At 39.1% G+C, this 26,650-nt stretch overlaps 1 long non-coding RNA gene across 1 annotated transcript; it reads right to left on the bottom strand.

Moving 5' to 3' along the window:
- Window positions 1–1,832: 1,832 nt before the first annotated feature.
- Window positions 1,833–2,307, bottom strand: LOC309966431. Its single transcript, XR_014326449.1, has 2 exons — window positions 2,152–2,307; window positions 1,833–2,115 (listed from the first exon to the last, which is right to left on the bottom strand). It is a non-coding gene; the product is annotated as an uncharacterized lncRNA (long non-coding RNA).
- Between the last annotated feature and the right edge of the window lie 24,343 nt (window positions 2,308–26,650).

Below are 26,650 nucleotides of genomic sequence, written 5' to 3'. Positions count from 1 at the left end.
CACACATACACCAAAGACTGTGAGGTGATGGATATGTTAGCTAACCTGACTGTGGTAATCATTTCACAAAGGATTTGTAATTCAAATCATAACATTGTAAACTTTAAATATATACAATTTTATTTGTCAGTTATACCCCAACCAAGCTGGAAAAAGAAAGTTGTTTGCTTTCGTTGGTAGTCAAAATTTTTAGCCTGCAATCTGCTTTATCGTACTAATTCAATTAAAAGACTACTTGGATTAAAATTGGCTTTATAATTAGTTTAAAATTTTGAGACCACATCTCTGAAAAGTAATACTTCCATTTATATAGCAGACTATGAAATCTGTTTTATACATTATTTTATTTAATCTTACACTATGAGTAGAGCATTATTACATTTCAGGAATCAGAGGCTCGGAGAGGTTAAACAGCTTCTGAAGTGCATTGTGGCCTCCCCCAGATGATTCTCATGGTTCCCTCACATATAAGATTGTGTTAATTTAAACATTTTTTAATCCATTCTTTTTCAATTAATTTTTACATAATGGATTCAAATTATAATATTTAATAGAGGAATTATTTCAATTTTTTATGAAATAGTCATTAAAATTGTCTTGTTTCTATTTATATATTACTTTCATTTGTTTTTGTGTACTCTTTATTTAAAATTGGGCTTTCAGAAGATAGCAGAAGAGTAAGACGCGGAGATCACGTTCCTCCCCACAGATACACCAGAAATACATCTACACGTGGAACAACTTCTACAGAGCACCTACTGAACGCTGACAGAAGACCTCAGACCTCCCAAAAGGCAAGAAACCCCCCATGTACCTGGGTAGGGCAAAAGAAAAACTAAACAGAGACAAAAGGATAGGGACGGGACCTGCACCAGTGGGAGGGAGCTGTGAAGGAGGAAAGTTTTCCACACACTAGGAAGCCCCTTCATGGGCGGAGACAGCAGGTGGTGGAGGGGGAGAGCGTCGAAGCCGTGGAGGAGAGCACAGCAACAGGGGTGCGGAGGGCAAAGCAGGGAGATTCCCGCACAGAGGATCAGGGCCAACCAGCACTCACCAGCCCGAGAGGCTTGTCTGCTCACCCGTCGGGGCGGGCGGGGCTGGGAGTTGAGGCTCCGGCTTTGGTCGGAGCGCCGGGAGAGGACTGGGATTGGCGGCGTGAACACAGCCTGCAGGGGGTTAGTGCGCCACGGCTAGCCGGGAGGCAGTCCAGGAAAAAGTCTGGACCTGCTGAGGAGGCAAGAGACTTTTTCTTCCCTCTTTGTTTCCTGGTGCTCGAGGAGAGGGGATTAAGAGCGCTGCTTAAAGGAGCTCCAGAGACGGGCGTGAGCCACAGCTAAAAGCGCGGATCCCAGAGACGGGCATAAGACTCTAAGGCTGTTGCTGCCACCACCAAGAAGCCTGTGTGCGAGCACAGGTCACTATCCACACCCCCCTTCCAGGGAGCCTGTGCAGCCCGCCACTGCCAGGGTCCCGGGATCCAGGGACGACTTTCCCGGGAGAACCCACAGCGTGCCTCAGGCTGGTGCAATGTCCCCCGGCCTGAGTGATCCAGAGCCACCGAATCAGCGGCTCCTTTAACCCCATCCTAAGCAAAGAACAGACGCCCTCCGGCAACTTACATGCAGAGGTGGGGCCAAATCCAAAGCTGAGCCCCGGGAGCTGTGAGAACAAAGAAGAGAAAGGGAAATCTCTCCCAGCAGCCTCAGAAGCAGCGGATTAAAGCTCCACAATCAACTTGATGTACCCTGCATCTGTGGAATACGTGAATAGACAACAAATCATCCCAAATTGAGGAGGTGGACTTTGAGAGAAAGATTTATGATTTTTTCCCCTTTTCCTCTTTTTGTGAGTGTGTATGTGTATGCTTCTATGTGAGATTGTGTCTGTATAGCTTTGCTTCCACCATTTGTCCTAGGGTTCTACCTGTACGTTTTTTTCCCTTAATTTTTTATTAATAATTATTTTTTATTTTAATAATGTTTATTTTATCTTACTTTATTTTATTTTACTTTATCTTCTATCTTTCTTTTTTTTCCCTTCCTTCCCTCCTTCCTTCCTTCCTCCCTCCCTCCCTCCCTCCCACCCTCCTTTCTTTCTTTCTTTCTTTCTTTCTTTCTTTCTTTCTTTCTTTCTTTCTTTCATTCTTTCTACTTCTACTAATGATTTCTTTCTACTTTTTCTCCCTTTTATTCTGAGCCGTGTGGATGAAAGACTCTTGGTGCTGCAGCCAGGAGTCAGTGCTGTGCCTCTGAGGTGACAGAGCCAACTTCAGGACACTGGTCCACAAGAGACCTCCAAGCTCTACATAATATCAATCGGCGAAAATCTCCCAGAGATCTCCATCTCAACACCAGCAGCCAGCTTCGCTCAATGACCAGCAAGCTACAGTGCTGGAAAACCTATGCCAAACAACTAGCAAGACAGGAACACAACCCCACCCATTAGCAGAGAGGCTGCCTAATATCATAGTAAGTCCACAGACACCCCAAAACACACCACCAGACGTGGACCTGCCCACCAGAAAGACAAGATCCAGCCTCATCCACCAGAACACAGGCACTAGTCCCTTCTACCAGGAAGCATACACAATCCACTGAACCCACCTTAGCCACAGGGGACAGACACCAAAAACAACGGGAACTACAAACCTGCAGCCTGAGAAAAGGACACCACAAACACAGTAAGATAAGCAAAATGAGAAGACAGAAAAACACACAACAGTTGAAGGAGCAAGATAAAAACCGACCAGACCTAACAAGTGAAGAGGAAATAGGCAGTCTACCTGAAAAAGAATTCAGAATAATGATAGTAAAGATGATCCAAAATCTTGGAAATAGAATAGACAAAATGCAAGAAACATTTAACAAGGACCTAGAAGAACTAAAGATGAAACAAGCAACAATGAACAACACAATAAATGAAATTAAAAATACTCTAGATGGGATCAATAGCAGAATAACTGAGGCATAAGAACGGATACGTGACCTGGAAGATAAAATAGTGGAAATAACTACTGCAGAGTAGAATAAAGAAAAAAAGAATGAAAAGAACTGAGGACAGCCTCAGAGACCTCTGGGACAACATTAAATGCACCAACATTCGAATTATAGGGGTCCCAGAAGAAGAAGAGAAAAAGGAAGGGACTGAGAAAATACTTGAAGAGATTATACTGGAAAACTTCCCTAATATGGGAAAGGAAATAGTTAATCAAGTCCAGGAAGCACAGAGAGTCCCATACTGGATAAATCCAAGGAGAAATATGCCAAGACACATATTAATCAAACTGTTAAAAATTAAACACAAAGAAAACATATTAAAACCAGCAAGGGAAAAACAACAAATAACACACAAGGGAATCCCCATAAGGTTAACCGCTGAACTTTCAGCAGAAACTCTGCAAGCCAGAAGGGACTGGCAGGACATATTTAAAGTGATGAAGGAGGAAAACCTGCAACCAAGATTACTCTACACAGCAAGGATCTCATTCAGATTTGATGGAGAAACTAAAACCTTTACAGACAAGCAAAAGCTGAGACAGTTCAGCACCACCAAACCAGCTTTACAACAAATGCTAAAGGAACTTCTCTAGGCAAGAAACACAAGAGAAGGAAAAGACCTACAATAACGAACCCAAAACAATTTAGAAAATGGGAATAGGAACATACATATCAATAATTACCTTAAATGTAAATGGACTAAATACTCCCACCAAAAGACACAGATTAGCTGAATGGATACAAAAACAAGACCCATATATATGCTGTCTACAAGAGACCCACTTCAGACCTAGAGACACATACAGACTGAAAGTAAGGGGATGGAAAAAGATATTCCATGCAAATGGAAACCCAAAGAAAGCTGGAGTAGCAATTCTCATATCAGACAAAATAGACTTTAAAATAAAGACTATTAGAAGAGACAAAGAAGGACACTACATAATGATCTGGGATTGATCCAAGAAGAAGAGATAACAATTGTAAATATTTATTCACGCAACATAGGAGCACCTCAATACATAAGGGAAATACTAACAGCCATAAAAGGGGAAATCAACAGTAACACATTCATAGTAGGGGACTTTAACACCCCACTTTCACCAACGGACAGATCATCCAAAATGAAAATAAATAAGGAAACACAAGCTTTAAAAGATACATTAAACAAGATGTACTTAATTGATATTTATAGGACACTCCATCCAAAAACAACAGAATACACATTTTTCTCAAGTGCTCATGGAACATTCTCCAGGATAGATCATATCTTGGTTCACAAATCAAGCCTTGGTAAATTTAACAAAATTGAAATTGTATCAACTATCTTTTCCGACCACAATGCTATGAGGCTAGATATCAATTACAGGAAAAGATCTGTAAAAAATACAAACACATGGAGGCTAAACAATATACTACTTAAGAACGAAGTGATCACTGAAGAAATCAAAGAGGAAGTCAAAAAATACCTAGAAACAAATGACAATGGAGACATGACGACCCACAATCTATGGGATGCAGCAAAAGCAGTTCTAAGAGGGAAGTTTATAGCAATACAATCTTACCTTAAGAAACAGGAAACATCTCGAATAAACAACCTAACCTTGCACGTAAAGCAATTAGAGAAAGAAGAACAAAAAAAACCCAAAGTTAGCAGAAGGAAAGAAATCATAAAAATCAGATCAGAAATAAATGAAAAAGAAATGAAGGAAATGATAGCAAAGATCAATAAAAGTAAAAGTTGGTTCTTTGAGAAGATAAACAAAATTGATAAATCATTAGCCAGACTCATCAAGAAAGAAAGGGAGAAGACTCAAATCAATAGAATTAGAAATGAAGAAGGAGAAGTAACAACTGACACTGCAGAAATACAAGAGATCATGAGACATTACTACAAGCAACTCTATGCCAATAAAATGGACAACCTGGAAGAAATGGACAAATTCTTAGAAAGGCACCGCCTGCCAAGACTGAATCAGGAAGAAATAGAAAATATGAACAGACCAATCACAAGCACTGAAATTGAAACTGTGATTAAAAATCTTCCAACAGGGCTTCCCTGGTGGCGCAGTGGTTGAGCGTCCGCCTGCCAATGCAGGGGACACGGGTTCGTGCCCCGGTCTGGGAAGATCCCACATGCTGTGGAGTGGCTGGGCCCGTGAGCCATGGCCGCTGAGCCTGCGCGTCCGGATCCTGTGCTCCGCAGCGGGAGAGGCCACAACAGGGAGAGGCCCCCGTACAGCAAAAAAAAAAAAAAAAAAAAAAAAAAAATCTTCCAACAAACAAAAGCCCAGGACCAGATGGCTTCACAGGCGAATTCTATCAAACATTTAGAGGAGAGCTAACACCTATCCTTCTCAAACTCTTCCAAAGTATAGCAGAGGGAGAAACACTCCCAAACTCATTCTATGAGGCCACCATCACCCTGATACCAAAACCAGACAAGGATGTCACAAAGAAAGAAAACTACAGGCCAATATCACTGATGAACATAGATGCAAAAATCCTCAACAAAATACTAGCAAACAGAATCCAACAGCACATTCAACAGATCATACACCATGATCAAGTGGGGTTTATTCCAGGAATGCAAGGATTCTTCAATATATGCAAATCAATCAACGTGATACACCATATTAACAAATTGAAGGAGAAAAACCATATTATCATTTCAATAGATGCAGAGAAAGCTTTCGACAAAATTCAACACCCATTTATGATAAAAACCCTGCAGAAAGTAGGCATAGAGGGAACTTTCCTCAACATAATAAAGGCCATATATAACAAACCCACAGCCAACAGCGTCCTCAATGTTGAAAAACTGAAAGCATTTCCACTAAGATCAAGAACAAGACAAGGTTGCCCACTCTCACCACTCTTATTCAACATAGTTTTGGAAGTTTTAGCCACAGCAATCAGAGAAGAAAAGGAAATAAAAGTAATCCAAATCGGAAAAGAAGAAGTAAAGCTGTCACTATTTACAGATGACATGATACTATACATAGAGAATCCTAAAGATGCTACCAGAAAACTACTAGAGCTAATCAATGAATTTGGTAAAGTAGCAGGATACAAAAGTAATGCACAGAAATCTCTGGCATTCCTATACACTAATGATGAAAAATGTGAAAGTGAAATCAAGAAAACACTACCATTTACCACTGCAACAAAAAGAATAAAATATCTAGGAATAATCCTACCTATGGAGACAAAAGACCTGTATGCAGAAAACTATAAGACACTGATGAAAGAAATTAAAGATGATACAAATAGATGGAGAGATATATCATGTTCTTGGATTGGAAGAATCAACACTGTGAAAATGACTACTACCCAAAGCAATCTACAGATTCAATGCAATCCCTATCAAACTACCACTGGCATTTTTCAGAGAACTAGAGCAAAAAACTTCACAATTTGTATGGAAACACAAAAGACCCCGAATAGCCATAGCAATCTTGAGAACAAAAAACAGAGCTGGAGGAATCAGGGCCCCTGACTTCAGACTATATTACAAAGCTACAGTAATCAAGACAGTATGGTACTGGCACAAAAACAGAAATATAGATCAATGAAACAGGATAGAAAGCCCAGAGATAAACCCACGCACATATGGTCACCTTATCTTTGATAAAGGAGGCAGGAATGTACAGTGGAGAAAGGACAGCCTCTTCAATAAGTGGTGCTGGGAAAACTGGACAGGTACATACAAAAGTATGAGATTAGATCACTCGCTAACACCATACACAAAAATAAGCTCAAAATGGATTAAAGACCTAAATGTAAGGCCAGAAACTATCAAACTCTTAGAAGAAAACATAGGTAGTATACTCTATGACATAAATCACAGCAAGATCCTTTTTACCCACCTCCTAGAGAAATGGAAATAAAAACAAAAATAAACAAATGGGACCTAATGAAACTTCAAAGCTTTTGCACAGCAAAGGAAACCATAAACAAGACCAAAAGATAACCCTCAGAATGGGAGAAAATATTTGCAAATGAAGCAACTGACGAAGGATTTATCTCCAAAATTTATAAGAAGCTCATGCAGCTTAATAACAAAAAAACAAACAACCCAATCCAAAAATGGGCAGAAGACCTAAATAGACATTTCTCCAAAGAAGATATACAGAATGCCAACAAACACATGAAAGAATGCTCAACATCACTAATCATTAGAGAAATGCAAATCAAAACTACAATGAGATATCATCTCACACTGGTCAGAATGGCCATCATCAAAAAATCTAGAAACAATAAATGCTGGAGAGGGTATGGAGAAAAGGGAACCCTCTTGCACTGTTGGTGGGAATGTAAATTGATACAGCCACTGTGGAGAACAGTATGGAGGTTCCTTAAAAAACTACAAATAGAACTACCATATGACCCAGCAATCCCACTACTGGGCATATACCCTGAGAAAACCATAATTCAAAAAGAGTCATGTACCAAAATATTCATTGCAGCTCTATTTACAATAGCCCAGAGATGGAAACAACCTAAGTGTGCATGGATGGATAAAGAAGATGTGGCACATATATACAATGGAATATTACTCAGCCATAAAAAGAAATGAAAGTGAGCTATTTGTAATGAGGTGGATAGACCTAGAGCGTGTCATACAGAGTGAAGTAAGTCAGAAAGAGAGAGACAAATACCGTATGCTAACACATATATATGGAATTTAAGAAAAAAAATGTCATGAATAACCTAGACCTACTAGAGAATGGACTTGAGGATATGGGGAGGGGGAAGGGTAAGCTGTGACAAAGCGAGAGAGAGGCATGGACATATATACACTACCAAACTTAAGGTAGATAGCTAGTGGGAAGCAGCCGCATAGCACAGGGAGATCAGCTCGGTGCTTTGTGACCGCCTGGAGGGGTGTGATAGAGAGGGTGGGAGGGAGGGAGACACAAGAGGTAAGAGATATGGGAACATATGTATTTATATAACTGATTCATTTTGTTGTGAAGCAGAAACTAACACACCATTGTAAAGCAATTATACTCTAATAAAGATGTTAAAAAAATTTTTTTAATAAAAAGTAAAAAAAAAAGTGCTGTGTGAGCAATAAAAGGAGTGAAAAAAGACTGAGTGAAGAAAAGAGTGATGTGAGTCCAGAGAGAACAACCAAATACATGCTCTAAACATACGAAGGGAAGAAAATGGTGGAGTTTTTTAGAAAACAGACAGACATGAGGTAACTTTGGGAAGTCCACAGAGAAGGAAAGCACAGGAAATTATAGTGGAAGAAGAAAAATAACACAAAAACTAAGATTCTCCCTCTTAACTCTAGGTTGGTGAAAAGTGAGTGCTGGAAGGGAAAAAAAATGTAGGAAAAGGGAGGTTTGTTCACCATCCCAGACTAACCTGCCATGAATTCACCTTCAGTAGATGAAGTCCTGTTATCTCTCCTCAGACCTGCTACGGAGCTCACAGCACCAAAGGACCAGTGTTATTCTCCCCATAACCCCCTCTGCAGCTTCATTCTACAAACATTAAGAGGGCTCCTCTTGAAGTTTAAACGAGAGCTTGTGATTCTGTATCCCAGTGGCAGCTTGAGAGAGAAGAGAAACCTGTAGCACCCTACAGTCTCAGGCCAGCCCTGACATACCTCAACCTCCTGGTGAGCCCCAAGAATTAGACACTGTGGAATCTTCATTACAACACAGCTCATGAGTAAATAAAATCAAGAGGGAAAAAGATAATTTGGTTAAATATGCACTAGGGATGGAAAAACAGATGGGGGCATTAATCCTACTTACAAGATTTGGCTTCAAATCAAGTCACATCATGACTAGTTAGGAGCAGCTGTTAGGCATAACTATTAAAGGTTTCACTAGAAAACTCTTCAGTTTGATAAGATGCTGAGAGAACCAAACCATGAGGGAATTTCTGTATCATCCATGCCAGTTTTGGGTAAAATTTTCACTAGAGGGAAGTCCTTTATAGGTTTCTCCATACATAGGCTTTAATTTTAAGTGGAAATCCAACCATTATAGTCAGCAAACATGGGTTGACCCAGTTGTCTACTTCAAAACCTTCAATGGGTTTTCTGCAGGGACGCCTTCTCGAGGGGTCTAAACTCAAAGGGCACTCTTTCAGGGCAGTTGTGTTCCACAAGAAAAGAACTATATGGCATACTCTGAATGGACAATTCTCAGCAGCGTAAAATTCAGTGCTTTATAACCCTGAATTGTCATTGAAGCTGTTCTAAGCAGTGAACGGGGGCCGTTCTCCCCCGTCTCCTCATACCTCCTTCAGGTAAGACATTTGACCTTTTGAAATATAACTGTTCAGTTAGGCCAGCTCTAGCCTTCCACAAAGAGGTTCAGAGAGAGGAGGAGGAGATATACATGAAGGAATAGATACAAGATAATGGATCCAAGTGGGACGCAAGGCCAAGTAGCAGCAAAGAGCCAGAAAGACAATAAATTCATGTATCAAGAGTCTAGGTGAAGCTACGGGTCTAGAACAGGGCTAGCAGTCAGCAGCAGTGGAATTCACAGGCACCAAATAGCTTGGCAAAATGATGGACCAGGAGTCTGTCAGTGGAAGAACAGGTGTAAGAAAAAGAAGTAAAACAAAATATGAAATGTATGCTTTTGGTACATTAGCCGCATAGCAGACATCTGCTCTTTTGGCTGCCCAGCACCCTTCCACGGAATTTACTCTGGAGAATCCACCCCTCTCCCATTATTAATCTTGTGATTTGGATGGGATTAGCTTTATACCAATTTCCACAGATGAACCCAGATTGGTTTAAGCCAATTATCATATCTCATCCTCCTAGTCACATTGATTGAGTTATGGACAGACTGGTTTAATCCAATTATCATATCTCATCCTCCTAGTCACACTGATTGAGTTATGGATGTGTGTTTAATAAAATCAAAGTCAATGAGAGTCAACCATCTATATGCTGAGGCTTCTGGGAAACAGACACAGTCTAGAAGAAACCCTCTTTTGGACCCCTGGACAACCTGGACCATGAAGTGTGAGAATGTGTTGTCTGAAGCTGCTAAGACCTTTGCTTTCCTCCCATAAAGTGAGAGCCTGGAAGAGCAAGGGGGCAATCATTTGGAGCTGATGCATGAAAACGAGACCACAGAAAGCAGAGCAGAGGGACACGGACAAAACGGATTCTTAGTGATATTATCTAATCTCTGGTTCAAAAGTACCCAAAGCCAACATCACCTCTCAACTTTTCAGTTATGTAAGCCAGTGAATTCCCCTTCTGGCTTAAGCCAGTTTGAGTTGGGTTTTTCTGTCTTTTGTAAATGAAGCACATAACTGATATGAGAATCTGCTTATTTATTAGTGAACACTTCCTGTGTGACAGGCACTGCACTAAATGCTGTAGGTTCTGTGATAGATGAAACAGGCTTGGCTCAGGCTCTCATGGATTTATCGTGTATAGTGAAGGAGACAGTACACAAATAGGCATCTCAGTAAACATGTAAGTATAAATTGTGATGCGTCCTAGTAAAGTTAAGACCTGAGTGATATTACTAAGAATAATGGGTGGATGAGAAACAATGACTGGGAAGACGGAGAGAGGTACTGCAGCCTAGTACTTCCCTTGGGTTGGCCAGGTGAAATGAGAAGAAAGAGCATCCCAGGCAAAAGGCATGTTGTCCATTTTCTCTCCTCTTACCTACCCTAACTGCTTTAGTTACAGCAACAAACTTGTCACAGGGCTAAGAGTCCAATCTAATGAACAAAAGTCACCATATCAGACTGACAAATTTTGCTATTTCCGAGTCCTAACGTTACCACCTACCAGCAGTGCCACGATTAGAACCAGTTAGGCAATATGGATACCCCAGCAACAGGTTTACTCATATTGATGACCACCACATCAGTAAAAGATCCTACAGTTTTTTTTAATATTATTGTGTTATTTTATGTATTTTTAATTTTATATTTTTATTGAAGTATAATTGATTTACAATGTTGTGTTAGTTTCCAGTATACAGCAAAGTGATTCAGTTATATATATATATATATATATACATATATATATATGTATATTCTTTTCCAGAATCTTCTCCCTTATAGTTTATTACAAAATATTGAGTAGAGTTCCCTGTGCTATACAGTAGGTCCTTGTTGGTTATCTATTTTATATACAGTAGTGTGTATATGTTAATCCCAAACTCCTAATTTATCCTACAGTTTTCAAAGTTATGTCTTAGGCTCATAAGTTTGTTGTTCAATTTCTGGTTTCCTCATTTGCATATGGGTTTTCTAATTATGATATCACTAACATAGGAGACAGTAATAACTCAGGACAGCAGAAGTAGCCTCCGAGCTGTTCGGTCTAAGCCAACTCACTGCTCCATTAGGTTGAACACCGGCTGTTGTCCTGGCTCTTCTCACTCCAGTAGTTGCCAAAACATTAATATTCTGCAGTATCCTTTTCCTCATTTTAACTATTTTTTGTTCTTTTTCCCAGTTACTGAACTCCTGGAGTTCAGTAAACGTAGCCTATACTTCTCTCTTCCAATATGATAAATGACCTTCTGGTCTATACTTCTCAGCAGATAGCACATGTGAAAGCCCCGACGTAAGACAGAGTTTGACTTTCCAGGAAACAGAAAACTCAGTGTGTCCAGTGGGTGATGAGACTGGAGAGACCAGCCAGATACTGTATCTTATTCCGTATCTTATTCTAATGCCAGTAAGAAGCCAGTGAAGGGTGTTAAACAGAAAATGAAATGAGCAATCTTGCCTTCAAAAAAATCCCTGATACAGTCTTTCTGCTAAATTGAAAACCAATCAGGGTGTTTGCTCCTGTGAGCTACTTTGAGAGATGATAAATAGATTGTACAAACTGAAGGGACACCTCTAAAGAGTTGAAAAGTGCTTTCACCTCTCTCTCTCTCTCTCTCTCCCTACGATCTTGCTGTGCGGCCCCAGGTCTGCCATATAATTTCCAGGTCCTGTAAGTAATAAACCTTACCCACCCCCCACCCCCAAAAGAAGAAAACAATATGTCTTACAAGGAAAAGAATTCTTGTCTTGGAGCTTTGGGACAACATTGCCACAAAAGACTCAAATTCCAGTTGCAGTTTTACAACTGCGGGCATCAATCTTCAGTTTCCTGGTACTTGTCATGTGAGGAATGAAAATAAGTTGACAATAAGATCAAAAGTATGAATCAGAACTTGTCACACATCTCAAAGGAAATATCAGGCAGATGTCATTTTCCATAGGTAGGAATACTTCTGGACTGCAGGAAGTTAAATTTCATCCCAGCATTATTTTCTAAATGTCACGTCTCATTGTCCAGTCCATTTTATTGCTATAGGCACAAATCATTTTTAATAATGAGTAATATGCAGGGTAAAGGACAATTATAGTCCAGAGGTCTTACAAATCAACAGAATTACACAGATAAAATCCCTGAAGCAAGTCCATGAATCCATAAGTTATGAAATTCAATTTGCTTAAAATGTCACCAATTCATCATCTCCAGTTTCTGAGCTGAGTAAGAGCAGCTCTAGAACATAATTCTGATCCCAGGCACCACTTCACTCAGCATGTAATTCTGAGACCCTTTCCCCACCAGATCAGTTTTCCCTGTTCTTTAAAGTCCCCCAGGTGCTGTGTAAATGCATTAGTAACAAGCCAACAACTTCCCCAACAAAGCCTTGTTTGAGGTGCAACAGACTTTGTGGCTTCAGAGTCTTAAACCAACTGTATTTAATTTCCGGGGAATAACACAGAAAGTAGCAGCCTCTGACTGAGGCACTTTTTTACTGAGTAGCAGCCCTTTTCGAAGAGTCTAATGTATCTAACCACAGCCCTTTAGCTTCGCATATTTCCATTACTGTACTTTCAAAATAACACTGTGATGACCCACAGAACCGTTAAAATGCCCTCTTGTGAAGCAGGTTACTGAAATCCATTACTGTAATGTGTTTTTTCCTACCGCCCTCCCCATATAGATTGCAATCCCTTGGGCCAGGATTTAAGAGTATTGTGTGCACACACAAATAATCCATTAAAAATTGTGACTTAATGAATGAATTAGTCTTCCATTTTAAAGGAAAAACATTAATGTCATTTTTTTTAAAAAAAGAAGCTAAATTTTATGTCTTACAATCATATAATTAATTGCTATACATCAGGTTTTAGAGGTGACTGTTTTCCTATTTCCTAGAACAAGGGCTATCCGAAAACCCATCCAGGATGAAAGTCAATTTTTACTGTTTTTATTTTTCCACTGGTCTCAAGCCTAACAGGATGCCAAGGAGAATCTCCCAACAAGAGTCATATCAGTTCAGGGAAAACATATTTCTATTTCATGTCCTGAAAGTTATTTCCCTGGTTAAGATACACAGACCTCATTAATTACTTTACATGATGTAAATCTACAGATTACATCCTAGGATCTGTGTTTCCTAGCATGTGCCAAACATTGCTTTTATCCCACTCACATCCTGCCTTCTGCATAAGATACCAGATCACCTCTAGAGATACCAGGGTCTCTTCCAGTCACCAAGTTTTGGGGTGAATCCTTTAAAGTTCCCATGAAATTAGGATTTCTAATTTTCTCTCAAAAATACACAATAATCATAAACTTAATCATAAATCAATTTTGACTTCTAATGTTAGCCAAGAATGTTCACAAGTGTCAAAAGTGTTTGGGTTCTCTTTTTATTTTAGCTTTTTAATTAAAAGACATTGTGATTCAGGATTCTGAGTCCCTTGTAGAAGAAAGAAGGGAATAGACTTGTAGAGAGGCACACGGGGGGTTTCAAAGATAATGATAAAGAAGTGCTATTTCTTAAACTGGGTACTGGATATATGATTATTTCTTATACCATTAATCTTTATTTATAAAGATTATTTTGCATCTACTCAATATTTTATAAAACCTGTTTTGAAAACAAACTACACAGAAATAATCCGTTTCCCTGTTTCCAATTTCCACATTTAAATTATTGCCACCTAATTGAAGCAAATGAAAGGCATCTGTGAAATTTGAAAAGTTTACTGATACTTTCAGGAAAACCCTATGGGGATAATTCTGCCTCTGAAAAGACTTTTATCCAAAGTTGCTTTAAGATGCTATTCTAATAATACTATGATATAATACCATCAACATTAGAAGGAAAAAAAACCAGAAAGCTTCATCCCCCCAAAAAACTTCAAAAACAAGTAGGCACCATCTACCCCACAAGTGTGTTTGTTGCACTTGTACTATTGCGAATACAGAGACAAACACAGTCTCTGTCTTCAAGGAGTTTACAGTATAACAGGGAAGGAAAACAGACATACAAACAATTGATCTAATGCAAGATAACTTTAAGTGCTGAACAGGGGTGTAAACAGCATGCTATGAAGTTGAGTTAGAGAAGTGAGCTGAGGCTACCCTCAGCAAACAGCATTTACTATGATTAATTTGCAATGGTCTACGGTCAGCCCTTCACCCTTGCAGCTCCAGAATTTGATTTTATCAATGCCCCAGAGTTGATCAGATTCAGAGATGATGACTCATACCTACCAACTCCCAAACATCTAAAGAATATAAATCAAAATGCCAATTTATAAATTTACAATAAGAATTATAACTGCTGGGAAGAGCAGATGTCCATGCTGTCTGACACACACCTCTCTCCCTCTAGACAAGTTAAATGGAAAGCCCTATAGTGAGACAGGTGCTTGGGATACAAGAATTCATAAAAAGATCAGCTTGTGATTTGGTTATGTTTTTAAAAAGCGTCATTTTGGTAGCTTGACAGGTCCAACTGCACAAAAGGGACATACTTCAGGGAAGACCACACATTCCTAGAGTCTTAACAGGAAACCTTATCCTCTACATTGGACCAGATGAACATGGTCAAAGTCTGCCTTCCAGCTCCTTGTTTTTGTGTGTTTCTAGGGCTGACCACATGCCCTTAGGTCATGTTCTAAAGTTGTGTTCTTTCTTCGGTTACATTATAAACTTTAACCAGGTTAGAGTCAAGTCTTCCAGTGGGGGATTACTTAGCACCTTTGCATAGCTGTACACTCTTCCAAAACTTAGTTTATAAGGTAATTCTCAGACTGCTCTCTCACACGCACATGGAGAGTGGCTAGCTTTAGGGTCCATGTAGAGGTACAACAGGAGATGAGTCTGGCTATGGAAGTCTGGGGAAGACCACAAAGTTCTTTAATACCTTGAATACTGTTCTAGAGAATGGCAAGCCATTGAAGATTTTCAGGAAGAAGAGTGATCTAGTTCACTCTAGAATTCAACAGTCTTTACAAACTCCTTTGAAAAACCATCCTGTGGGGAAAATATTTTGTAATAGCTATGACATATCAGATGTACTTCATTCTAACCCTTGAACAAGAACAAGCTCAAAGAATATCATTTCTTAGAGAGGAGCTAAAACTCACAAAGAAAACACAACCAAATTATGCCAAACAGCACTTAGAAAATTAATGCATCAATTGTCTATTAGATTTTTCTCATTGTTTTGGGTTTGGTGACTAAACCTTAGTTTCTAGACCAGTGGACAAGCCACATATGTAATTTAAAATTTTCTAGTAGCCACATTAAAAAATGCAAAAAGAAATGGTGAAATTAATTTAAACTGTAAATTTTGTTTAATCCAATGTATCCAAAATATTATTTCCATGTCAAGTTTTTGAAATCCAAGTGCATTTTGTACTTACAGAACATCTCGATTCAGACCAATATATTTCAATCGCTCAGTAGCCACATGTGGCTAGTGGCTAATATTGTATAGCATAGCCTTATACTACCTACTGTCAGCTCCAGGGTGTTCCGTATTATCAGAGAGAGCTGGCTTTCAGAGAGACCAAATTGTTCATGGCTATAGAGAATTGAAGGATTATAACATTTAATATGAATCTATTTTCTCCTGCAGGATGGTGTGTGTTTGTGTGTGTGTGCGTGCGAAAGAGAGAGAGAGAGAGAGCAAGAGAGAGAAAATATGAGATTATCTTTGAGCAGCTAAATGGTTCACTTGGAGGTAGTTAGGAAAGCCACATCTCTAGAAATTCTTTTTTTTCCCCCCTTTGGAAGGGTTTTAAAAACACAAACACCAGAACTTTCTTCTTTGGGTTTCTATAACTTACTTGTGACATTCAGCTTCAAAAGGTAACCTATGCATTTTATCTATTTATTTGTTTATTTATCTATTTATTTATGTGGCTGCATTGGGTCTTAGTTGCAGCACACAGGATCTTCGTTGTGGCACACAGGCTTCTCTCTAGTTGTGGCACGTGGGCTCCAGAGCGCGCAGGCTCAGTAGTTGCGGCACTTGGGCTTAGTTGCCCCACAGCATGTGGGATCCTAGTTCCCTGATCAGGAATCAAACCTGTATCCCCTGCACTGGAAGGCAGATTCTTAACCACTGGACCACCAGGGAAGTCCCAATCTATGCATGTTGAATTATCCTGACATTGCTAACTGAAAAATCCCCAGTGCAAAAAAAAAAATTCATTCTTCCATATCCTCTTGACTCCGAACCCTGAATAGAGATAAGAGGAATAATGTTTAAGTCTCATAGATTCCACCCATACTGCAGTTATTTTAGACAATCTGATTACATGTATATCTTCATATACCTTCACATAGTAGTTCCATTTCTTTTCAGCTGCAAAAAAAACTAGCACTCCAGTTAGTTCCACTCTCCTAGGAGAGAAGAGTTGGAGTGAAAGATGACTTACCTTACTGTTTCTCTAACCGGATCATCATCTGTGAGTAGATAGTCCATGCCCACCACTGAGGTCCTGCCAGCATTCACTGTTCATGGAAAGAAGGGCCAATCCTTGGATATCACTTTGCCAGCCTTTACTGAAGAAATTTAGGTGTTAACCTAAAACAACAAAACAGCCAGTTATTGTACCAGAAAAATGGTTTTATTCTGGAGCAGCAAAGAATTGTAGTTCAGGACATGCAACTATGCTGAACCACACATGAGTCACATAAAGCAAAGAGGAAACTTTTAGAGAGAAGAAGGGGAAGTTGGGAGGGGCTGTTATAAACAAAAAATCATCTGGAGGAAACTGGAAGTTAGAAGTATAGTGGCTTCTCATTGGCTGAGTTGTGGCAGACCCTCATTTGCTGATCTGTTGCCAAGCAAGGAGAACATTTTCTTCCTTGGCTGGTGGTAGGAAAGTAGTGTCACTCCCTGCTGGAGATGCAAAGTATGTCTCTTCCTGTTGAGATGGAGTGGTAGGAGCATGACAGCTCCCTCTTCTGGCCCCTTTACCCCACTTTAGTGAGGTTTTCTTTTATTCATTTTCACAAAGGTAACTGTTCTGAAGTCATACAGGGAATGTGATTTGGGGGAAGGGGAAGGAAGGGAGGGAAGAATAGATAATCTACCTTTTTCCCTTATTCTTTGACTCTGTAGGAGAGGGAAAATAATTTTCCTTCTACCCTTATAGGCTCTTGACTTAGACCCCCTGTAATAAAAGACAGATTAACAGGAGAAGAACAAACGGAAGTTTAATAATTTGTATATCTCCTGCATACATGGGAGATACCCAGGAAAACTGAGTAATTCTCCCAAATGGCCAAGCCATCACCTTAAATACCATCTCCAGCTAAAGACAAAATATGATATTGGGGTCAGGGAGGCCAATTACAAGTGGTTACCAGGCAAAGCATAGTAAACAAGAGTAATGCTGTTGTGCAGGTTTAAGTCATTGCCTTCTCTATTGATAAGAGTTTCTAGAGTTTTAGAGTCTTTTTTCTCTTTCTACAGAGAGGAAGGCACCCTTGCAAATGGAAGATTTCCCTTATAAATGTAAATATCCTTTTCAAAAGGGTTAATTTCTATTCTGGTTTCAGAGCTTTTCCTGTGTCTGCTGTTTCTCGAAAAATAAGAACTAAACCTCAGCCTAAGAAGAGGTATATTTTGGGGTGGCAAATTCTGCTCCCCTTCAACTCTTTGTCCCTTATTTCCCAAAACTCTCTTCCTTGATCCTTTCCCTTTCTTGCCTCCTGACCCCACTTTATGTCCTCTGGGATTCTCCCTACTGAACTATCTGTATCTCAGAGTCATCTTAAGGCTTGAAAATTTCATACCCTTTGGAGCTGTCTATGTCACTGGCTTTTCCCTTCTGGTTGGTGACCACTGCCCTTTCTCAATGTCTACTGGCTCTCCTTGGGAGGTAGAAAGTAGGAGAGAACTCTGACCTCATGGATGTGATGATGGAGAAGGGGAGTGTTCCACTCTAGACTGGAGCTAACTGTATACTAAAGGAGCATTAATGTCAACAGGATTTTACCATCATGAGGATTTGTTATTTTCCCCATATCTCTAGATCGTGCACATGAGGAACGTTTCTTCCTTCTATTAACATATTTGACTCTTACAAAGTAAAACCTTGCTCTTTCCTGCCCTGAATTATACAACACACGTGTCCACTTTTCTTTTAATCCATGTTGCCAAATGACTTTTCTCTAATCACTATTTTTCTCCCCTCAAATTGGTCTGGAAAGCTTAGAGATTTTCAGCTCACTCTGCCACACTTCCAAAAACAAAACAAAACAAAACGCTTCTTTTTAATTGAGATAGTTTTAGTATAGTTTTTTTTCCTGTAATCGAAAGAGACTTGACTACAATATTCTATATTAAAATCCACTTGTTTTTCTTCCTTCTAGGAAATATCCATTGCAATCTAATGATTCACTTTCAAAGCTACGTGATAAAATAGCAGAAGAATAAAGTAAGACCTTTTGAAATTTTCACAAGTACAGTGCCATGGCCAAATAATGAACAGTAATAGTTGGTTTGTCCAATATTTCTGTGGAATTAATTTTTTGGATAGCTGGAAATTACCCCTAACTACTAAAACCATGCTCTTTAAACCAAACATCTATACCAAGGTCTAATCCAGTAAGGCCCTAACGAGCTAGAAAAGTGAGGGGATTTTTGTTTTTTGTGTGTTTTTTGGCAGCCTTGAGTCTGATTTTTTTAAGTATTCCCATTTCCTGTTCTATTATCAAGTCATCCCAACTTGTGCCTATCATCCTTTTCAACTCTCTATATATCTTGTAGCCTCTAATTTGTGCCAAGTGTGAAACCGAGCAGGACCCTGTGGGGCCTTTCCAGAGACAGATCCCCCATGTCCCCTTCCTCTTGTTTGTACAAAAGCTTTAGCCTCCTAGACCTTCCCCAAGTTCCAAAGAGCAAATTTAATCAGAGAGGTGAGAAAATGCAGAAACAAAGGAAAACAGTCAAGCAAGATGAAATAATAATAATTTAGCCATAAAGCAAAATCAAGAGCTTTTAGTTCCTCCTCAAGGGCTACAGATAATATCCTGAGCCATATCCTTGAGTTGTTTTACAGATACTAAAAAACCTTTACCAGGTGGAGGAAGTTAACTGTGTGCTGATCACAAGAATGTAGACCCCAGACTGGCTGGAACCAGAAGGTTGATTATTAAGAGTCCCCAAACATCACCCTGTTACCTCACCATCAACCAGTAAGAGAATTGTGCATGAGCTAATCACACACCCTGTGATGCTCTCCCTCACACTGTCTTTAAAAATCCTTCCCTGAAAGCCATCGGGGAGTTCAGAACTTTTGAGCATGAGCTGCCCATCCTCCTTGCTTGGCCCCATGTTGGGGGCCTTGCAATAAACAATCTACTTTCCTTCACCACAACCCAGTGACAGTAGATTGGCTTTGCTGTGTCAGGTGAGTGGACCCAACTTTGGTTCTGTAATAGGTGGAAGAGCCTCACAACCAAATTGGTTAGAATTCTGTATAAATTAACCGAACTAGTAAATGAAATTGAGGGACTCAACCGTGAATAAGCAGCATGAGCTTAGGGAGTGGGAGATTTTTGTGGTATCAGAGCTATGTGGCACCTATTTTGGCCTACAAGGATTTTCTACTTTGATTTTAATTTTTTTCTACATGGTGAATATTGCTATTGTACATAGAAGGTGTTAAATAAGTGACACATTGTTATTATTATTCACCAAAACGACCTTTGTTATATTACCTTATCTTAAGATGCTAAGTCTCTCACCCTTTGTAAACTGCCAGAAATAATTTGGGGATGTACATGGGGTTTGTATATTAATGAGAGTTAGTCATTCACATTTCTGAGTAATATATCCTAATAAGCAAAAAGGAAATTGTTAAATACAATACTCATGAAGTGGTTTGTTCCAGTTAATTTACTTTTATTTATATTATGTACTAAGCATTTTCTTACTGTGATAAATAGAGCAGACTGGGGATAGCAACCTTTAATGACCAAAGATGGTTTATTGGAAACATCTGTTTTCATGACAAGATCCATTGCCATAGATAAAAGAGGATTAGAAGGTGGGGCTGGATGTGTATCGGCATCATATCTCTGGAGGTTGTAAAGAAATGTTAAAATAATCCCCTTCCAATAGTTGACTTATTAATTACATCTTTTTTACCAGAGGAATTTGCTTACTATGAGTTTTCTTTCCTGTTATTTTTGGTCCAGGCAAATCAATGTTTTACTGTGACAGAAAACAAGCCTGTACATTCTCTAGGTACCAGAAAAGGCAGACTGAATCCTGTTGCTAGATACAAACTAAAGTTAGACAAAGTCTACTTTTATGCACAGTCTGAGAGCGAAAAGGGGCATGAGGAAGGAGGGGAAGTTAATCACACTACCAGTAAACTCTCTAATATCTACACAGTGAGCTGATAGAATCTAATTATATCAGTGTCCCCAGATTTTATCAGCTAAAAAACAAAGTTAAGAAAGATTTTAAAAATAAAAATATAGGGTTGGCCAAAAATTTCATTTGGGTCCTACAGACAATTAGATGGTACAGAAAAACCCGAACGAACTTTTTGGCCAACCCAGTAGCTTCCTTTCTAATTACAAAAGTAAAATGTGACTATTATAAAAGATTCACTGGGAGGAGCCAAGATGGCAGTGTGGGAAGACGCAGAGTTAGCATCTCCCCACAGCTAGGGTGCCTGCCGGCCACTGGTGGGGGACTCTAACACCCAAGGAGATGTGAGAAACCCCAGAGTGAACAGGCAGGACAGAGGGGGACAAAGGAGTAAAGAGAAGTGGAGGCCAGACAAGATCGGCACCCCTGAGGCTGGGGAGATCAGGAGAGGCAGGTGGGAGGGACTCTCTGGGAAGAGTGGGAGAGGAGCGGAGGGCGATTGCACCACCCACTCGGGCCCAGAGAGCCTGCTGAGCTCCCAGGCCAATCCCCTGCCTTCCAAGCCCCCTCCAGGCTGTGTGGGTCCTTGTGGGCATAGGAGGGAGGCCAGGGAGTTCAGGAGGGGCAGGTGGGAGGGGCCCTCCAGGAGGAGTGGGTGAGGAGCAGAGGGCGTTGTGCTGCCCACTTGAGCTCAGGAAGCCTGCCGGGCTCCCAGGAGAGGCCTCCTGCCCTCTGAGACTAGGGGTGGGGGGCGTGCCTGGGGTCCTTATTTTCCTGGAGCCTAAGCCCCACCCCCCACAGCCCCCAGGGCCTTTTCCAGCCCTGTGTGTCCTGAGCATTGATCCCACGCACTGCCAAAACCTCACCCCTGCTTAGGCCCCGCCCTCCACAGCCAATGCCTTCTCCCCTCCTTTTTTTTTTCCCTTTTCCCTCCTCCTCTTTTTTACTTTTGTGGTACTGATGTACCTTCCGGTTGTGGATTCAGCTATATTTTTATTTTTACATTCTTTCTAACATATCTGTTAGTTTCCTACTCTAGTTTTATTTTTTACTTTGTTATTGTTCTCTTTATTTATTTATTTATTTTTGCCACCCCACATGGCTTGCGGGATGTTGATTTGTGAGCCTGGGGTCAGGCGGAAGCTCCTGTGGTGGGAGCGTCAAGTCGAAACCACTGGATTAATAGAGAACCTCAGACCCCAGGGAATATTCATCAGAGTGAGGTCTCACAGAGTTCCTCATCTCAGCACCAAGACCCAGCTCTGCCCAATAGCCTACAAACTCCAGTGTTGGAAGCCTCAGGTCAAACAACCAGTAAAACAGGAATACAATCCCACTCATTAAAAAAACAAAACAAAACAAAACATGAGACAGCAAAAAAATATGTCACAGATTAAGGACTAAGGTAACAACCTACAAGACCAAATAAATGAAGAGGAAATAGGCACTCTACCTGGAAAAGAATTCAGAGTAATGATAGTAAAGATGATCCAGAATCTTGGAAATACCATAGAAGCATTGGTTGAGAAAATACAAGAAATGTTTAACAAAGATCTAGAAGAACTAAAGAACAAACAAACAGAGATGAACAACAAAATAACTGAAGTGAAAAATATACTAGAAGGAATCAATAACAGAATAACAGAGGCAGAAGAACGAATAAGTGAGGTGGAAGACAAAATGGTGGAAATAACTGCCAAGGAGCAGAATAAAGAAAAAAGAAATGAAAAGAATTGAAGACAATCTCAGAGACCTCTGGGACAACACTAAACACACCAACGTTTGAAGTATAGGGATCCCAGAAGAAGAAGTGAAAAAGAAAGGGTCTGAGAAAATATTTGAAGAGATTATAGTGGAAAACTTCCCTAACATGGGAGAGGAAATAGTCACCCAAGTCCAAGAAGCACAGAGAGTCCCATACAGGATAAACCCTAGGAAAAACACACCAAGTCACATATTAATCAAACTAACAAAAATTAAATTCAAAGAAAAAAATATTAAAAGCAGAAAGGGAAAAACAAAAAATAACATACAAAGGAATCCCCATGAGGTTATCAGCTGACTTTTCAGTGGAAACTCTCCTGGCTAGAAGAGAGTGGTAGGATATACTTAAAGTGATGAAAGAGAAAAATCTACAACTAAGATTACTCTACCTAGAAAGGATCTCATTCAAATTCGATGGAGAAGTCAAAATCTTTTCAAAAAAAAGCTAAGAGAATTCAGCACCACCAAACCAGCTTTACAAAAAATGCTAAAGAAAGTTCTCTAAGTGGGAAACACAAGAGAAGAAAAATACCCACATAAACAAACCTAAAACAATTAAGAAAATGGTAATAGGAACATACATATTGATAATAACCTTGAATGTAAATGGATTAAATGCCCCAACCAAAAGACACAGACTGGCTGAATGGATACAAAAACAAGCCATATATATGCTGTCTACAAGAAACCCACTTCAGACCTAGGGACACATACAGAATGAAAGTGAAGGGATGGAAAAAGATATTCCATGCAAATGGAAATCAAAAGAAAGCTGGAGTAGCAATACTCATATCAGATAAAACAGACTTTAAAATAAAGACTATTACAGGAGATAAGGATGGATCAAAGGATCAATCCAAGAAGAAGATATAACAATTATAAATGTTTATGCACCCAGCATAGGAGCACCTCAATATATAAGGCAAATGCTAACAACCATGAAAGGAGAAATCAACAGTAACACAATAATAGTAGGGAACTTTAACACCCCAATTTCATCAATGGACAGACCATCCTAACAGAAAATAAATAAGGAAACACAAGCTTTAAATGACACAACAGACCAGATAGATCTAATTGATATTTATAGAACATTCCACCCAAAACTGGCAGAATACACTTTCTTCTCAAGAGCACATGGAACATTCTCCAGGATAGATCACATCTTGGGTCACAAATCAAGCCTCGGAAAATTTCAGAAAATTGAAATCATATCAAGACTCTTTTCCGACCACAACACTATGAGAATGGAAATCAATTATAGGAAAAAATAATATAAAACACAAATACATGGAGGCTAAACAGTGCGCTACTAAATAACCAAGAGATCACTGAAGAAATCAAAGAAGAAACAAAAAAATACCAAGAGACAAATGATAATGAAAACATGATGATCCAAAACCTATGGGATGCAGCAAAAGCAGTTCTAAGAGGGAAGTTTATAGCAACTCAATCTCACCTCAAGAAATAAGAAAAATCTCAAATAAACAATCAAACCCTAAACTTGAAACAACTAGAGAAGGAAGAACAAAGAAAACCCAAAGTTAGTAGAAAGAAAGGAATCATAAAGATCAGAGCAGAAATAAATGAAATAGAAACAAAGAAAACAATAGCAAAGATCAATAAAACTAAAAGCTGGTTCTTTGAGAAGATAAACAAAATTGATAAACCCTTAGACTCATCAAGAAAAAAAGGGAGAAGACGCAAATCAATAGACTTAAAAATGAAAAAGGAGAACTCACAACTGACACCACAGAAATGCAAAGGATTATAAGAGACTACTACAAACAACTATATGCCACTAAAATGGACAACCACGAAGAAATGGACAAATTCTTGGAAAGGTACAATTTTCCAAGACTTAACCAGGAAGAATTAGAAAATATAAACAAACCTATCACAAGTAATGAAATTGAAACTGTGATTAAAAATCTTCCAACAAACAAAAGTCCAGGACCAGATGGCTTCACAGGTGAATTCTATCAAACATTTAGAGAAGAGCTAACACCTAACCTTCTCAAACTCTTCCAAAAAATTCCAGAGGGAGAAACACTCCCAAATTCATTCTAGAAAGCCACAATCACCCTGATACCAAAACCAGAAAAAAATCACAAAAAAAGAAAATTGTAGGTCAATATCACTGATGAACATAGATGCAAAATTCCCCAACAAAATACTAGCAAACAGAATCCAACAGCACTTTAAAAGGATGATACATCATGATCAAGTGGGATTTATCCCAGTGATGCAAGGATTCTTCAATATATGCAAATCAATCAATGTGAAACACCACATTAACAAATTAAGGAGTGAAAACCATATGATCATCTCAATAGATGCAGAAAAGCTTTTGACAAAATTCAACACCCATTTATGATAAAAACTCTCCAGAAAATGTGCACAGAGGGAACCTACCTCAACATAATAAAGGCCATATATGACAATCCCACAGCAAGCATCACACTCTATAGTGAAAAACTGAAAGCATTTCCACTAGGATCAGGAAAAAGACAAGGATGTCCACTCTTGCCACTCTTATTCAACATAGCTTGGGAAGTCCTAGCCACAGCAATAAGAGAATAAAAAGAAATAAAAAGAATACAAATTGGAAAAAAAGAAGTAAAACTGTCACTGTTTGCAGATGACATGATACTATACATAGAAAATCCTAAATATGCCACCAGAAAACTACTAGAACAAATCAATGAATTTGGTAAAATAGCAGGATACAAAATTAATGCACAGAAATATCTTGCATACCTATACACCAACAACAAAAAATCAAAAAGAGAAATTAATGAAACACTCCCATTTACCATTGCAAGAAAAAGAAAAAAATACCTAAGAATAAACCTGCCTAAGGAGGCAAAAGACTTGTACTCAGAAAACTATAAAACACTTATGAAAGAAATCAAAGATGACATAAACAGATGGAGAAATATACCATGTTCTTGGGTTGGAAGAATCAATATTGTGAAAATGACTATAGTACCCAAAGCAATCTACAGATTCAATGCAATGCCTATCAAACTACCAATGGCATTCTTCACAGAATTAGAACCAAAAATCTCACAATTCATATGGAAACACAAAAGACCCAAAATAGCAAAAGCAATCTTGAGAAAGAAAAACGGAGTTGGAGGAATCAGGCTCCCAGACTTCAAACTATACCACAAAGCTACAGTAATCAAGACAGTATGGTACTGGCACAAAAACAGAAATATAGATCAATGGTAGAGGATACAATGCCCAGAGATAAACCCACACACATATGGGTACCTAATTTATGACAAAGGAGGCAAGAACACACAATGGAGAAAAGACAGCCTCTTCAATAAGTGGTGCTGGGAAAACTGGACAGCTACATGTAAAAGAATGAAATTAGAACACTACCTAACACCATACAGAAAAATAAACCCCAAATGGATTAAAGACTTAAATGTAAAACCAGACACTATAAAACTTTTAGAGGAAAACATAGGAAAAACACTCTTTGACATAAACCACAGGAAGATCTTTTTTGACCCACCTCCTAGAGTAACAGAAATAAAAACAAAAATAAACAAATGGGACTTAATTAAACTTAAAATCTTTTGCACAGCAAAGGAAACCACAAACAGGACAAAAAGACAGCCCTCAGAATGGGAGAAAATATTTGCAAATGAAAAAACAGACAAAGGATTAATCTCCAAAATATACAAACAGTTCATGGAGCTCAATATCAAAAAAACAAGCAATCCAGTTAAAAAATAGGCGGAAGATCTAAATAGACATTTTACCAAGGAAAACATACAGATGCTCAAGAGGCACATGAAAAGAAGCTCAACATCACTAATTATTAGAGAAATGCAAATCAAAGTACAATGAGCTATCACCTCACTCCAGTCAGAATGGCCATTATCAAAAATCTAGAAACAATAAATGCTGGAAAGGGTGTGGTGAAAAGGGAACCCTCCTACACTGTTGGTGGGAATGTAAATTGATACAACCATTATGGAAAACAGTACGGAGTTTCCTTAAAAATCTAAAAATAGAACTACCATATGACCCAGCAATCCCACTACTGGGCATATACCCTGAGAAAACCATAATTCAAAGAGACATGCACCACAATGTTCTTTGCAGCACTATTTACAATAGCCAGGACATGGAAGCAACTTAAGTGTCCATCAACAGATGAACGGATAAAGAAGATGTGACACATATATACAATGGAATATTACTCAGCCATAAAAAGAA

The sequence above is a fragment of the Leucopleurus acutus genome (genome assembly GCF_964270905.1).
Source record: "Leucopleurus acutus genome assembly, chromosome: 9".
Classification (NCBI taxonomy): Eukaryota; Metazoa; Chordata; class Mammalia; order Artiodactyla; family Delphinidae; genus Leucopleurus; species Leucopleurus acutus.
Note: the sequence above shows the minus strand (reverse complement) of the source record. Positions and strands in the feature narration are given on the sequence as shown.